This window comes from Pteronotus mesoamericanus, unplaced genomic scaffold (assembly GCF_021234165.1).
Source record: "Pteronotus mesoamericanus isolate MK-2021 breed Mesoamerican mustached bat unplaced genomic scaffold, CSHL_Meso_final contig_27, whole genome shotgun sequence".
Taxonomy (NCBI): domain Eukaryota; kingdom Metazoa; phylum Chordata; class Mammalia; order Chiroptera; family Mormoopidae; genus Pteronotus; species Pteronotus mesoamericanus.
Window position 1 is genome coordinate 14,733,834 of NW_026555115.1, and position 18,169 is coordinate 14,752,002.

An 18,169-nucleotide genomic window follows, 5' to 3' on the forward strand; every position below is an offset into this window, starting at 1 on the left:
AAAGTGCCAAGACCTAAATTATTTCACCAGTGAGCCCTACCAAATAGTTAAGTAAGTGTGAAACCTGAGAAGGCACCTACTAAGAAGAGGTTCTGGAGGCTAACTAGGTTCAATTAAAAAAATAATAAATAAATAACCGAACCTAGCAGTCATTTCTACACTTAGTCCTCTTATGCAAACTGCAATTCTGTACTTCAGGGAGAAGCCCGCACTGAACTGCTTGCCCACACTGTGTTTCTGGCAGTCCTTAGAGTTTCTGGAATCTTAGTTCAACCTGTAGGACTGAGGCTTTCATCATCCATTAGGAGATGTGCAACTCCAACCTACCAGAGTAGCTGTATTCTGACCAATCAGGAGAGTTCCTTTCAGACAAAACTTCAAGAATTTGGAGTCCTCATTTACAAGAGGAAAAACCAATCAGAAATCAGCAGTGAGGGCTTCCATTCATATAACTCCCCTCTGCTACTGACTTTCCCTTTACAAAAGACTGAGTCATCCCAGCCAAGTTAAAACACCAAAGATGCTTCACTGGAGCAGAGCACACCTGCACAGAATGAAGCCAACCTGAGCAGAGCAAAACCTACTATAGAGATGCAGGCCAGAAATGTCTAGCATGAGAGGGTTCAGCCCCAGGACTGCCTCACAGTGATACTGTTCTCACAGTTGTGCTGTATCACAATTGAGCTGTTTTATACTGAATAAAATTTATTTTTTGCTATCAGTTGACATAAAAAAATCAATTTTCTAGAGTTTTCAGAAAATAAAAATAGAAGAGACACTTCCTGATTCATCTTTTGAGATCAGCATATGTAAAATGATAAAAAATATTACAAGGGAAAACCATAGACCAATACCTCATACAAATATGGATGTAAACATATCAACAAAAGTAGCAAATTGAATCCAATAATGTGTACAAATAATGATGTAATATCCTTCATCAGCAGGCTAAATAACTCATATGTACATAGATGCAGAAAAACATTCATTCATGATTAAAAAAAAAAACCTCTCAACTTAGAAAAGGAGTTCCTCAAACTGTTGAAAAACATCTAACATCATACTTAATGTTGAGAAATGTCGCCTCTTACCTTTCCTATTTAATACTATAGTAAAAATGCTAGGTAAGGCTACAAAACCTGTAAAAGAAATAAAAGGTATATATTTTAGGAAGAAATAAAACTCTGTTCACAGAAAATAAGACTATCTATTGACTATGTAGAAAATCATAAAGGACAGCCAAAACAAACAAACAAACTAACAAAAAACTCCTGGAACTAGTAATTGATGATAATGGCTTTAGAGCATACAAAGTTATTTTAAAAAGGCAATGCCTTTCTTATCTACAAGTAATCAACAATTGGAATTTGAAATTAAGTACACCACATTTCCATTAGCAACTCAAAAGTGAAATATTTAGGTATAATTCTAACAAAATGTGTATAAGATCTATATGAGATAAATTACAAACAGACATAATAAATCAAAGATCTAAACAAATGGAGAGATATCCCATGTTCATTGATAGGAAAATGTATATTTTTAAGATGTCAGGTTCTTCCAATTTTTTCTCTACAATATCAATTAAAAAAACCCCATAGAACCATTCTGTATATGAGGTCTGTCTAGAAAAAATCCATTTGTTGTTAATATAACAAGAAACTTTGTGCAACAGCAATGTAACCTGGCAGCCAAGGAGAATGAACTGGAATGTGCATGCATGAACAAAGATGACTTTCACTGTACTAGTCAGCTGGGACAGTGGACACCGCTGAGTGAGCATGTGTACTCTGTGGCTGTCACATTCAAGATGACTGAACAAGTAGAACAACAAATCTGCATCAAATTTTGTGTTAAGCTTGAATATCTCTCCATGAAACTATTTGGATGATTCAGAAGACTGCAACTATAGGCACTGGTGATTGGTAGCTTGATCATGACAATGTGCCCACTCATGCATCGCAAATCCTGCAGAGTTTTTTGGTGAAACATTAAATCGCTCAAATGATTCAGATCCCTACAGCCCATATTTGGCACTCTGCAGCTTCTGCCTTTTCCCAAAACTAAAATCACCTGTGAAAGGGAAGAGACTTTAGATCACCGATGAAATTCAGGAAAATATGACAGAGCAGCTGATGGCAATAAGGAGAACTGTGTGAGGTCTCAAGGTACCTAGTTTGAAGGGAACTGAGACATCATTGTCCTGTGTACAATGTTTATTGTATCTCGTATTTTCTTCAATAAATGCCCCTAATTTTCATATTATGTGGCTGTATACTTTCTGAAGAGGTCTCATATGTCAATTTCAATTTGAATATATTCTATTAATGCAAAGTTGACTTAAAGCTCAATCAATGAATTTCTATATATTAAGAGAAAAAAGAGAAATGCCGTATTTTCAGTCTGAATGGAGAAAGAAAACATATGAAACATGTAACAAACACTCATGATATATATTCAGTGCTGGGAAAGGGCCCTTTCCAGTAAAATGTGACAAGAGAAATTCACACAATGGCTTCTTCCACACAAGGACAGGCTTTGCACATTGGTTGTTTCTCAAAAAACAATTATGTCTCCAGTTCTAGCCTCAGTTTCAGAGGAAAAAGAAACCAGTTCAAAGCTTCAAACCTTTCCTGTTTCAGAGCTGGGGTAATAGGGGAGTGGGTGCAAGATACCCTCTATCCAGAATCATTGGAAGAGAAAGTTCTAGAAGTCAGTAGGCATGAGCATATTCAAGTCACAAGGTTTGAGATTATGGGTCCTTGGAAGTTGTTTCTTCCCTTCAATCACTGGAATGCCCATCTTGGGCAGCTTGAAGGTTGTTGGTTCTTTTACCACTCAGGTGGCCTTCATGTAGATCCACTCCATTGAAGGAGGCTTTTGGGCTCCTTTGTAGGGCTGGGTAGCAAAATCTCCTATACCAGACTTCTGGAAGGATATTGGTCCAAAAAGCCTCCATTGATCTGCTGAGTTTCTGTCTTTATCTCTGTTTACAGAATCCATGGTGCTAGTATCCTATTTAGAGGAAGACTTGGGTGGGTCGCTGCTGGAGGTGGACTGGGCTGAAGCTGGCTACTTCTCCCCTTATTTCTGCACTCTGTAGTTTTAGTTTGATGAGTGCTTCTACCTTTTGAAGGTACTTGGTATCCTCAGTGGTAAGGCTCTTTTGAGTTATATAGCCAGCATCTCTCAGCTCTGCTTGTTGTTCAAAAAGCTGAATGCTTCTTTCACATGGATCATACTAAAAAATAGACCAAATGCAAGATCATACAATGAACCTTAACAAATTCAAGAAAATTTAAATAATACTAAGCATTTTATTGGCTCACGATGGTATGAAATTAGAAATCAACCTGAATAAAAATAATCAAAGTACTCAACTACTTGGAGGCTAAATATCATGTTATTAAATAATAAGGGGGTTACGAGATCAATGAGAAGTAAAAAAATTACCTAGAAACAAATTAAAATGAACACACTTCAACCCAAAATCTATGGGACATAGCAAAAAGACTCCTGAAAATGGAGTTCATGTCACAATAGGCTTATGCTCCTCAAGAAGCAAAAAAAAAAAAAAAAAAAAAAAAAAAAAAAATTATCAAATAAACAATCTAACATTACACTTAAAAGTACTGGAATAACAACAACACACAAAACCAGAGAAGTAGAAAGAAGAAAATAATATCAGAGCAGAAATCAATGACATGAAGATGATCAACAACAACAAACAGGAGATCAATGAAACCAGGAGCTTGTTCTTTGAAAAGATAAACAAGATTGAAAAACCTTTAACCAGACTCAACAAAAAAGGAGAGACAAGACCCAAAATAAGTATAATCAGAAATGAAAGATTTGAAATAACCATTGATATCACATTAATACAAGGGCTTGTGAGAAATTACTATGAACAATTATACACCAGGAAGTTGGTCAACCTGGGCAAAATGAATACATTTCTAGACACATACAATCTTCCAAATGTAAAAGAGAAAGAAGCAGAAAACCAGAGTTAACTGATAACAATGAATAAAATCAAAGCAATAATTAAAAAAACAAACAACAATAACAAAAAAACACAACTCCCAGCACACAAAAGCCCTGGATAAGATGACTTCACAGGATAATTTTATCAATCCTTCAAAGAAGAACATCAATCTTTCTCAAGCTATTTCAAAAACATCAAGAGGAGGAAAGATATTCACACTTTTTCTATGAGAGTAATATTATACTAATTCCAAAACAAGATAAAGACACAACAAAAAAAGGAAAGTATAGGCCAATATACCTGATGAACATAAATGCTAACATCATCAAGAAAATATTAGCAAACTGATCCAGCGATACATCAAAATGATCATACACCATGATCAAGTGGGATTTTTCCTAGGAATTGAAGGTTGGTATAATATTCACAAATCAATAAATGTGATATATCACATAAACAAAATGAAAGACAAAAATCATGTGATCATATAAGTATATGAAGAAAAATTATTTGATAAAAACATGAATTTATGATAAAAACTCTCAGCAAATGGAAATAGAGGGATCATGCCTGTTGAATCTGTGTGGCCGGCTATAGGGGACATGCCCCCACTGGGGAGTGCTGCAGAGAGTACAGCAGTCCCTGAAATATGAGGGAAACTGTCTGGGGCCAGTGGAGGTGGGAGCAGGGCTCTGAAACCCACAGAGCCCGTCCAGGAGTCCTCACGGATGAGGGGGACAAACACAAACGTCCGAACACTTCTCTGTTTGCCGGGGAGCAGATGGGGGCACTTCTCTCCTACAAGAGAAGGCCGTGGCACATCCCTCTAATGAGAAAGGCCCCATTTCCCCTTCTTCCAAGGCTTCTATTGAAAATCTTATCAGTGGGGTATAACAGGAAAGCATACATATACTCATTACATTCGCAAGATAAGTTTCACAGAGAATAGATACCTTTAGGAAAACAAGTGACAGGAAATTAGCAGTTTACATGGGTCTGAAAGGGAATAAGAATCAACAATAGAGACTATCAATAAGGGGGAAGTAGACTTAAAGGTGTCTTAAACATATAGGGTAAAAGATGTAAATAAAGCAAATGTCTTGACAAGGAAAGGGATGGAAATAATGTGAATGTCCTTTGCAGCATGAGCTGACAAGAGATTTGAGGGAGGAACAGAGGAAGGACACTCTATAAAATTTATTTTCAGCCCTGATTACCTGGGATCCACCAGATCTGATTTAGGGCTGTTCCCCACCCCCTTCCGACTCCCTGCAATGTTTCAAGCCTGAGCCGGGCGGGAGAAGGAACCACCAAGAAATTAGGAGACTACTTCTCAGCTGCGATGAGGACTCCGGCCACATCCAAGCCAAGCCGAGGGATGAAGCCTTTTCACCCCTTCTCCATGTCCCCCAATTTCTCATCTGCTGCCAAAATCGGGCCAACAACTATCTTAGGTTGAAAACCTCAGCACAAGGTCCCTTACCAATCATGGACTAATTGACCAGCCATGGCAAAGCAGAGAGGCAGGGGCTATGCCCCTGGTTGGGGGGGCAGACCAAGTCTCTCAGAAGCCTGTTTCTCTAAGGCTTCCTGATTATCTCCAGCCTTGGGGTCCTCCAGGGTGTTGGCAGAGTTACAGCTTCTGAAACCAGCCAGGCATTTCCCAACACATGCCTGAACATAGTAAGGGCCATATATGAAAAATCTACAGCTAACATCATTCTCAGGGAGAAAAAATGAAATGTATTCTCCTTAAGACCAAGAACAAGACACAAATGTCTGCTTTCACTACTCTTATTCAAAATAGTTCTGAAAGTTGTAGCTGGAGTGTTCAGATAAGAAGAAGAAATAAAATGGAAAGGAGGAGGTAAAGCTATCATTATTCATCAATAGCATGATAGTGTATATAGAAAACCCTAAAGACTCACCTAATAACTACCTAATAACTGAACTTGGCAAAGTAGTGGAATACAAAATCAATACCCAAAATTGATGGCATTTTTATATACCAATAATGAGTTATCCGACAAATAAACTAACAATTCCATTTACTATTAAAAAAACAAAGGTACCTAGGAATAAATTTAACCAATGATATAAAATACTTGTACCCCAGAAACTATAGGCTACTGAAGAAATAAATTGAGGAAGATACAAAGTGGAAACACATACCATGTTGATGGATTGGGCAAATTAACATTGTCTGAAAATTTCTATTCATATATATTTCCATATATATTTCCATAAATATATAAATTTCCAAAGCAATTTATATATTTAACACAATCTGATTAAAATACTTATGGCATATTTCACATAACTAGCACAAAGATTCCAGAAATGTATGTGGAGCCAAAAAGACCTTGAATAACCTCAACAATCTTGTGAAGGAAGAACAAAACTGGAAGTATCAAAACTCCTGATGTCAAACTATACTATAAGATCACTGTAATGACACAGCCATAAGAACAGACATATTGACCAATGGAACAGAACAGAGACCGCAGGAGTAAGCTCATATCTTTATGATCAATGGATATTTGACAAAGGTGACAAGAGCATACCATGGAGCAAAAACAGTCTCTTCAATAAATGGTGTTGGAAAACTGGACTGGTATGTGCAAAAAAATGAAACAGGGCCCCCCAAAATACACCATACACCAGAATAATTCTAGATGGAAAAAAAGACTTAAATATAAGTCACAAAACCATTAAAGTCCTAGAAGAACACACAGGCATTAAAATATCAGTATCCCATGTGGCAATATTTTTGCTAATCTATTATTTCCCAAGGCACAGGAAACAAACAAGAAAATAAACAAATGGGACTGCATCAAATTAAAAAGCTTCTGTACAGTTAAAGAAACTATCAGCAAGATCAAAAGGTAACCCACTGCATGGGAGAACATTTTCACCAATGATACATCTGATGATGGTTTAATCTCCAAAATATACAAAGAACTAATACAACTTAACACTAGGAAGACAAAACAACCCAATTAGAAGTGGGCAAAAGACCTAAAGAGACACATCTTCAAAAAGTGCATACAGAAAGCATATTTAAAAATGCTCAATATCACTAATCATCAAAAAAATGCAAATAAAACCTCAATGAGATATCACCATACATCCATTAGAATGGCTACCATAAACAAATCAATGAACAAGTGGTGGCGAGAATGTGGAGAAAAGAGAACTGTAGTGTACAGCTGGTGGGAATGCAGTCTGGAGCAGTAGCTATGGGAAATGACATTGAGTACCCTGAAAATATTGAAGTTGTAACTCCCTTTGACACAGTTGATGGGGGGTTACCAGGTCCCACACAGAGTCCCCCTAGGTTGCTGCGGATGGTAAAAATAAAATAAGCTTTTTAAATCATTAGTTCATAACAGAACAAAGAGTTAAAGTTGATGCTTAGAAAAGTAACAACTTTTTATTGAGTGAAATTGACACTTTTATTTGTACATTTTGTACCCTAAATTTTCAATTTCCTTGATTGTGGGAGTCCCTGTCCCACAGAATTGTCCTGGCGTCACAGATGAAAAAAATGGCTTATTTCAGACACACTTGGTCTGCCAGGAGAAAGTGGAGAAGGCCCTGAGCCCTTCTCTGAAGTGGCTTTTATTGAGAATGATATGTATAAGGGTATACAGCATGGATGCAAAGCTCATCAATCAATGTCAAAAGGTTAGGTGCACACAAAATGGATCATAGATAATAACTAAAGGAACATAGAGATTTGCCTCAGGTCAGGGTCTAGTAGACAGGGTGGAGCCAATTTGGCCCTGAAATCTGGGAAACTGATCACATTCTATTCTTTATCCCAAACATCAGTACTCATTAACTCCAGGGCATTTTTAGCAAAGTAAGTTTCATAGGATTTCATGCATTCCTTTTCCAGTCCTAATTGTCCAGGAGACTACCTGATCCAGTTTAAGGCTATACCCACAGCTATTTCAAGCCTGAGCCAGAAAGGTGGAGCAGAGCAGTCAAGAGATAAGGAGACTTTTATCAGATAGAATGAGGATTCCTGTCATGACAAAGCCAGTCTTTTGCCCCTTCTCCCTGTCCCCCAAGTCCTTTCCTGATGGCCCCTATGCAACTGTGCCTCTCTTATATTGCCCCTGCTATTGAGGTGTCTTACTCATCATTGACTAACCAGCCATCCTCCAAGGCCAAGCAAGGTGATGTGAAGGAGGCAGGGGCTGCACCCCTGACAGGGAGGACAGGTTTTGTCTCCTCAGTGGTCTATTTTCCCAAGACCTTCTTGCTCAGCTCCAGCCTTGGCCCTTTCGCCTGTAGGCGAAGCTACAGTCCCTGAAACCAGGTAGAACGGTTTCCAACACCCGGTGATTCCACTTCTGAGGGTATATGTTAAGGATCTTGAAACACACACACACACACACACACACACACACACACACACACACATATACATATATAAAATAGATTTATATATTATACATTAAATATATATATTTAATTCAGTAACTGCTGATGGCAGAAGAAACTGAGTTTCATTCTGATTAGTGTAAAGATCACTGGGCATTTTAAAGAGAAAATGAAAAAGTAGGGAGGGGGAACAGCAGGGCTTAATGGAGTCAGGAAAGTGAAAATTAGAAAGGGTTAGTGTGTTGTGGGAAAACTTGGTCCTTATAAAAATAATTATATTTATATTATAATATAGTATCATATATACACATAATCTCCATATGTTCATAGCAGTACTATTTATAATAACCAAGATTTGGAAACAGCCTAAGTGCCCATCAATAGGTAAGTGAATAAAAAAGCAACGGTACATTTACACAATGGAATATTGCATAGAAGTAAAAAATAATAAACTCATATTTTGCAACAGCATGGATGGACCTAGAGAATATTATGCTAAGTGAATTAAGTCAATCAGTGAAAGATATATACCATGTGATGTCACTTATATGTGAAATCTAATGAACACAATAAACTAACAAAATAGTAACACAAACATAGACACATGAGAAAGAATGACAGCTGCCACAGGGAGTATGGTGAAGGAAACAGAATAAAAGGTGGTAAAAGAACCAAAGAACATTTATGCAGAACCCATGAACTCAGACATGAATATGGGGATTGACTTAGGGAGGAGAGACAGTGGAGCTAAGTTGAGTAGTGGAAGGGGAGAAAAAGTGGGAACAATTGTAAAAGCATAAACAATAAAAAAATTAAAAATTCTGATCCATAATGAATTCTTTGTATGAAGATCACTGTTTTCATTAAAAATGTCAGGAAAAAGAAAAGAAAAGCAGTCATCAGGAGAGATAGGGTCCCTGTTTTCCAGTTTCTGTGAGGAAATAGAATCCCACTTCCTTAATTGTCAGCTAGCAGACACAGCTGACCTAATTTCATTTACACTTGTCAGGTAGAATAGATAGTAAACCAAGACAAGGAGGAAGAGGGAGACATGTTTTACCACTCAACAGTCCTGTTCTTGGTCCTATAAGATTGCCAAGTGTTCTTGAGATCATAAGAAACACCAACACCATAATAGCACAGGAGGAGGTGAGTCCTTGAAATTATGTATGTATAATTTCCACTACCTGGGAAAGAAAGCCTCTGAAGCTGTGTATTCATCCAGAGGTCTAAAAGGGGGAAGAGGATGGGGTCCGCAGTGCTCAAAGAAAAAACCCATTAAATAATTTTAGTTAATTGCTGTTTCATGAGGGTATTCCTAGTGCATGCAGAAAAAGCCCATAATTAACTGGGTAACTGGCCTAAACTTTAATTAACAGCCTCCTGCTATATATTTGTTTTATAGAAAGATAAATAAATGTGGTCTGGAGCAAAGATAAGAATTCTGGGGAACAGACCCCCACACTTGCCTAGTTTAGGCGGTCACATCTCCCAGGGGAAGTTGGTACCACCTTTACCCACTAATCAGTGTGTAACTCACTCACCTCATCTGGCTAACTTTACAAGTTCTCAGGACAAAGAACCTGATGCTTTTGCCACCCTTCCCTTGTCTTTACATATGCCCTATGCTTCTTGCCCCACACCCGCCACAAGATCTGTTCTCTCCCATGAAAACATATCACTAATAAACTTTGCTTGCATACTACTAGACTTGACAATCTTTAATTCTTTACTACCTCAGCAAGAAGAAACGAGTTTCCCCACAACACACTGACTCTTTCTGATTTTTACTTTTCTGACTCCATTGAGCCCTGCTGTCCCTCCTCCCTACCTCTATGCTAATCAGAAAGAAACTTAGTTTCTTTTACTATCAGTAATTATGGAATGAAATCTATTTTTACTTGCTTTAATTAAGAGCTAGCTTTGTTTACCTTTAACAACTTTTAATCTTCAACTCTTTCTGATGGAAGTTATCTCCATTTTACAGATGAAAAAGTAGAGACTCAAAGGAATTAATTATCCCAAGACCACTATATGGTTTTAACCTAGATTTGTTTTAGTTTTCATTATTACTTGCTCAGTTTTTAATTATTGCTATTCAATAACAGTGTTTCTATCCCCCCTCTGTCCTCCTCTGTATAGCCCACTCTAGATTTATTTTAGTCCCAAATTTTGTTGTATTTTTCCCACCTGTGGAAAATAGTTATTAATATGAATCATAAAGTAACAGTAGTAAAGATTCATTCTCATTCCACCTATGCCTTCAGAAACTACTTTGAATGCCTCCTATATGTAAAGACCTCATCTCAGATATCATAAATAGAAAACTAAAACAAAACAAAACACACTCACAGTTATTGATTTTAAAGAGCTTATATTCTCTGTAGGATATAAAAATATCATGGCCAAAAATATCATGGAAATATTTACAATTATTCCAACTCTGGAAATTTATTGATTAACATTGGCAATGTTTTTGATTTAGAAAATAAGAAAAATCTAAAAAGAACCATAAAAATTTTGGGTTTTTAATAATTAATAATATATATTAAGATTTTAGTGTATTCACCATTTGTAATCAAACTCTTAGTTTTTTGTATCCAACTCTGAGTTTGACCTTGTTGTATCAACATTTTTCTGTTCTCTAATCTTCCACAAGTACATTTTTCATCCATCAAAAATAATCTTAGAAAAATGTCACTCATTTATTCCTTAAGGTGAATAAATCACCAAGGTTCTTTTCTATGTGGAATTATAACTTGAATTATTTTCAAGCATGTGTAAATAAAAACGTGTGACCTCCATCCATAAAATAATTTCAGCTCTCACTATAGGTAAGAGAATGGGATTAAGGGTCAAGTGAGATAATGGAAGGACAGAACAACTTGAAAATTCTGGACTCATTAGGTATGTTTCCAACTTATTTCCCTTAAAATGAAATCCAAGCCAAGTCCTTTTCTTAAAAACATTTTTGTCTTATATTACTTACATCTCACTGGTATAGAAATGTAATTTAAAATTAAAAGAGTAAAATTGTATTAGTCATTTCTAAACAATCTTAAATCATAACACCCAGAACATTTCTCCTTAAAGACCTTACTATTTCCATCCTGTGATACCAATAAATATTAAGGAATACATATAATATTAAGTGATACAAATATTAAGCAATACCATGAGGACAGTCTACTCTGACTGTTTTCACATTCATTATAAATCTGTTGCCATGAACTGCCTCAGACTTAGGAACAAATAGCTCAGACCCATCTGGCTCTGTTTTCTTCCACTGCAGAAAGGCATACTATTAACTTCATTCTTACTGTTCCACCTTCAGTGTTCGAAGCACTCTACATATCATGATGCTAAACCATGGGTTTAATCACTTAGAGAATGGAGAAGTGCTGTAGTTAGTTAAACAGCAAGGCAAAGTGAGAAAAAAGGAGATGAGAATGTTAAGGGTCATATTCCCACATTTTTGTGAGATGGTTTATTATGATAATTTAATATCAAGCAAGTAGTTTACTTACAGGAAAGATAACTAAAAATTTGATTGTAGATTAAGTAATGGATAAAAACAACACCTGGAATTTTAAAGCATGCATTAATGACCTATAATTTATCTGAAATATCAGATAAAATGTCTGGCACTCCAACCATTTAGTAAGTAAGGTACATATAAAGTAAGAATTAACAATAAAGTAATGAGCCACGACTACTGTGATTCAGTTGGTTCAGTGGATGGAGTGCCAGCCTGTGAACCAAAGGGTCACCAATTAGATTCTCAGTCAGGGCACATGCCTGGGTTGTGGGCCAGGTCCCCAGTAGGAGGTGCATGAGAGGGAACCTCACATTATTTCTTTCCCTCTGTCCTTCCCTTCCCACCTCACTAAAAATAAATAAATAAAATCTTTCAAAAATTAAAAAGCAAACACCCAATACAGAAATAAAAGACTGTCTTCTCAATTTGGTAAAGAATCTATTTATGGTGATTGTCTTGTGTCATTTGAAAAATTTGTAAATAATATTATTCCTTCCAGAAGAGATAGAATCACTTGCCCAAACTGAGCATCACTGTGGCAACAAAGAATCATTATTACCTGGTCCTTGAAGGAGATTCAAGCTTTACCTAGAAGTACTCAATCAAGTCTGTACTTTAATGAAACTATATGTATACATATTTACACCGAAAGAGCATTTGTGTGGACTTCTTTTTCCCTTTATTTTGTTCCCATTAAGTCATAATACCTCTTGCAAAATGGTTAAATGATAAACATTTCTGCACTATACATGGCATACATATCATATAGATTGCCATTCGGGATATTTATTTTTCAACTCTTATGGGGATATATTCTCACCACCAAAACCAAAAATATTCATTTTTCTACCATTGAAGAAAAATAAATGCTATTTCATAAAATCACTATGTTGAAAGTTTATAATCTAGATATTTCACAGTGTATGAAAAGGTATGACATCAGAAGAAATAAAATGTTTATTCAAAGTAACTTATTTGACAGTTTCTTTTTCAGAGTATTTCTTGTATCTGTTATCATCTTTTTGGATTTATTTTTTCCAGCTCATATGGGTCTTTTAGTAAACATTTTAGCATAGATTTGAGCAACAAGCTCTTGTGCTTTGTTTTTCTGAAGAATCATTCTCATTTTTTTAATCTTCACCTTAGAAATGTTTACTGATTTTAGAGAGGGGGGAAGGAGAAAGAGAAACAGAAGATGAGAGAGAAACAGCAATCGGTTGCTTCCTGTATGTTCCCCATCAGGAGATCAAAGATCGAACTGGCAGCATTTTGATGTACAGGATGTGCTCCATCCAACTGAGCAACCTGATTATAGCTCATCCTCGTTCTTGAACAAAGACTTAGCTGGATATATCTTCCTGAGAAAAATATAAAGATATTTTCCCATTGTCTATGGAATATATTGGAGCTGTTGAAAGAACAACATATTTATTTGCCTTTGGGAGAAATATATCTTTCCCATTTAAAAAAATTTAAACAAGTACAGTTCTCTCCATTTTCCTGCCCACTTCCCCCTGCCCCACCCTCAATCCTATCCCCTTTGGTTTTGTCCATGGGTCCTTTACACATGTTCCTTGACAACCTTTCCCCTTCTTTCTTCCATTATTCCCCTACTCCATCCCCTCTGGTTACTGTCAGTTTATTCTTTATTTCCATGTCTCTGGTTATATTTTGCTTGCTTGTTTATTCTGTTGATTAGGTTCCACTTGCAAGTGAGATCATGTGGTATTTGCCTTTCACCCCCTGGCTTATTTCACTTAGCATAAAACTCTTCAGTTCCATCCACGCTGTCATGAAAGGTAGGAGCTCCTTCTTTCTTTCTGCTACATAGCATTCCACTGTGTAAATGTACAGTACCATAGTTTTCTGATCCACTTATTTATGAATAACAATTTAAGAAAACATGTTATTCAAAGGAAAAAACTCTGTGCCACAGATTCTGCCCATTAGAAACAACATATCCTTGGGAGGGGGGTTAAAAATAAAGCAACTAAAACACTCTTTGACATTATTTATTTTTAACAATATATTCAATTTTAAATTTAAGGATTTAATCCAGAAAAATTTTCAATTATTTTCAAACATACTTTTAATTTTAATATTAGGATATATAATTGTTTTTCTTGCAGTAGAATTTATTTTGGACTAAAGTTCTAAAACTTATGCTGTCTCCCATATTGTTGAACTTCTTTCTTATGGTTTGCATTTCTTTATTTTTTACAGTTGGATTTTTGGCTAATTTCCTTGCATATACCATAAAGTATAGTAATCCTTGTTCTAATTGTATGAGTTGTTACCACACTGTTGAATGATATACATAATTGCTTTTTTTTTTCAAATTTGCCTATTATATGATAGTATTATTCTGTGTTTACTCATTGTAAATAGTTTAGTTTAACTGATTATTTCAGGTTACTATATTGCCTTCTGTTTTTGTCATAGTAAATACTTGACACTTCTGGGAAATCATGTTCTTGAGTTTATGGACAGGTCTTCAAAATAATGTTTAAACTTTTTTTTTTCCAAATGAGCCATTGTATACATCTTCTGGAAAAATTTTATCTTAATATTTAATTTTTATAATTCCTGTAATATATAATGAGGTGAAGTTATACTTGAAATTTCACATATAGTTTCCTTGACCATGAAAAAGAGTATTATCCACCATTTAAAAACAAGATGAATGCACATTTTTCATGGTCACTATATCAATTCTGGGACATAATATGGTATACTTATACAAGAATATATGACAAAAATAAATAAAATTTTGTTAGAAGATGTATACAACCTGTAAGAAAATAAAAACTTATAATCCCCACAATATTTGAGACACAGCAAAAGCATCCCTACAAAGGAAATTCATAGCATTATAGACCTATTTCAAGAAACCAACAAAAAAAAAAACTCAATAAAATTTTAACTTTAAAATAGAATTTGAAAAAGACAACTAACAAAGCCCAAGTGAGCAGAAGAAAGGAAATAATAAAGATCAGAGTAGAAATAATCAAAGTAGAGTCTAAAAAATAATAAAAATCAATAAAACCAAAAGATGCTTCTTTGAAAAGATAAACAAGATTGACAAAACTTTAAACAGACTCATCAAGAAAAAAAATTAAATAATAAAATCAGAAATAAAGGAGGACAGATAACAACTGGCTTCACAGAAATACAAGGAATTTTAAGAATATATTGTGACATCTATATGCCAACAAATGGAGCAATAAGGATGAAATGGATGAATTTCTAGAAACATATAATCTTCCAAATATGGAATCAGGAAGACTCAGAGAATCTGAATAGAGAGATTGCAACTACTGAAACTGAAAAAGTAATAAAAAAATTCTGAAGAAATAAAAGTCCTAGATCCGATGGCTTCACAGGTAAATTTTACCAAACATATGTAAAAAAACCAACACCTTTCCTTTTCAATTTTTTCGAAAAAATTAAGACAAAGAAAGACACCTAAGTTCATTTACTGAGGCCGTGGTTATCCTAATTTCAAAACCAGATAAAGATACTACAAAGAATAAAAATTATAGGCCAGTATTCCTGATGAACATAGGTGCTAAAATCCTCCAAAAATATAAGCAAACTGGATCCAGAAATGCATTAAAAAGATCGTACAGCATGATCAAGTGAGATTTATTCCAGAAAAAGAGGTTGGTACAGTATCTACAGCTCAATAAACAAGATACATCACATAAAGCAAATGAAAAATAAAAAGCAAATGAAAAATAAAAAGCAAATAATCATTAATAGATGCAGGAAAGGTATTAAATAAAATCTAGCACCAAGTTACAATAAAGCAGTTATCAAAGTGGTAAGAGAGGGATCATAACTCAACATATTAAAGGCCATATATGGCAAACTTACAGCGAACATCATACTCAATGGGCAAAAATTAAGTGTTTACCTTAAGATCAAGAATAAGATGAGATGTCTGCTTTCACAACTCTTACTCAACATAATATTGGAAGTTCCAAATACACTACTTATATAAGAAGAAATAAATGCCAAGTTAGCAAGGAATAAGTAAAATTGTCATCATTTGCAAATGACATAATACTGTATATAGAGAACACTAAAGATCCCACCAAAAAAACAAACAAAAACACTTAGATCTGATAAATTAATTCAGTATAGTAGCAGAAGACAAAATAACTATCAGACACAAGTTTCATTTTTATACACCAATAATGAACTGTCAGAAAGGGAACCTAAGTTAACAACCCCGTTTACAAGTGCATTAAGAAATACAATTGATTTAACAAGGATGTAAAAGACCTGTACTCAGAAAATTATAAGACACTAAAGATGAATAGAAGAAGGTACAAATAAGTGGAAGGATATACCCTGACAGAGACAGAAAGAATTAACATCATTAAAATATCCACAAGATGCAAAGCATTCTGTAGATTCAACATAATTTCTAACAAAATGGTGTATTTTACAAAATTGGAACACATATTTCAAAGATTTATGTGGAACCACAGACACCAAACAGTAGCAGTGATCTTGAGAAAGAAGAACAAAGCAGGATCAATTATGCTACCTAATATGAAACTATATTCTAAGGCCATAGTTATCAAATCAGCATGGTGCTGGCATAAAAACAGTCATGTAGATAAATGGAATATGATAAGAGAGTCCAGAAAAACCCACACCTTTACAGGCAATAATATTTTACATAAGAGACAACAGCATACAATTGAGTAAAGAGTCTTAAATAAATGGTGTTGGGAAAATTGGACAGATACATGCAGAAAAATGAAATGAGACCACCTTATTCAACCACATACAAGAATAAACTCAAAATATATTAAAGAGTTAAAAGTTAGTCTTGAAACCATAAAAATCCTTGAAGAAAACATAGGCAGTAAAATCTCAGACATTTCTCATAGCATGATATCTCCTTTGCCAAAAGAAAGAAATGAAAATATAAGCAAATGACACTACGTTAAACTAATTTTATTTTTGCATAGCAAAGAAAACCATCAATGAAAGAAAAAGACAACCTACTAAATAGAAGAACATATTCTCCAATAATACATCTAATAAAGGTAATACGCAAAAATTATAAAGAATTCATACAACTCAATACCAAAAATTCAAAAATTCAATTAAAAACTGGCAAAGTACCTAAATAGACACTTCTTTAAAGAAAACATACAGATGCCCAAGAGACATCTGAATAAATATTCAGCATCAAAATCATTGGAAAATACAAATTAAAATCACAATGATATATCACCTCACACATGTCTAAATTGCTGTCATCAATAAATCAACAAAAAACAAATGTTAGGGAGGATGCAGAGAAAAGGGAACCCTTGTGCACTGTTGGTGGGAATGCAGACTGGTGCAGCCACTATGGAAAGCAGCATGAAGTTACTTCATTTTCTTTCTTGTACTCCTCTTGGTAAATCACAATCTAAATCCAGAATGCAAACAAATCAGTTCTTACGGTTCTCACAGGTTAGGGTTCTGGAGGATAGTAGGGTAAAGAAGGATAAGGGGTGTATTTTAGGGGTTAAAGGAAGGTACTCACAGCAGTTTTATTGTTGTTGTTATTGTTGTTTTCTTAGAATTATTTATAATAAAAGTGTAAGCCATTAAAACACAATAATTAAATTTTGTTTTCTAATCATGCTATTAAACATTTCCTCTCTAAGTACTGTATGAACATTAATATCTGAGGCTAAGCATTTTGCTACATAATTAAATTTTTAAACATGCTACCCCTCAACACACATGTTCACAAAAATGTAAACAATTATACTTTCTTCTCTTTGTTTCTCATATTTAGAGATTTCTCTTTCTTTCTTAATTGTTTGGCCATAAGTAAAAACTGAGTTTTTATTCAATACTTTTAGAAAAAAATTAATTTAACTCATGTTTCCTGTTCATGGAATTTAAGTTCTAAGAAATCTTAGTTAATGGGCTTGTGTTTGAACTTTTTTATACATAAAAGCTAAAAATAATTAACAGAAATGCTGATTACTACTATAATGTGTGTATCAGTGCATAATGTTATTGGTAGTAGTTAGAGAAGGACATTAAGAATAGATAATGTGTTTTGTTGATTTTCAGCTTTGACTTTATTTACTAATTGTATAAGAGGTTAATATCATTAAAAAACACTTGAAATTGTCTTTCCATGATGCTCCCCTTCTCTTTAAACCTAGACAGGAATAGAGACATCAATATAGGCAAACACACAGATTAAAAAAAAATCTATAAAAGGAAGCCAT

At 34.8% G+C, this 18,169-nt stretch overlaps 1 pseudogene; it reads right to left on the reverse strand.

Annotated features, from left to right (window-relative positions):
* Window positions 1-2,706: 2,706 nt before the first annotated feature.
* Window positions 2,707-18,169, reverse strand: part of LOC129071642 (putative monooxygenase p33MONOX) — a 29,788-nt pseudogene continuing 14,325 nt past the window's right edge.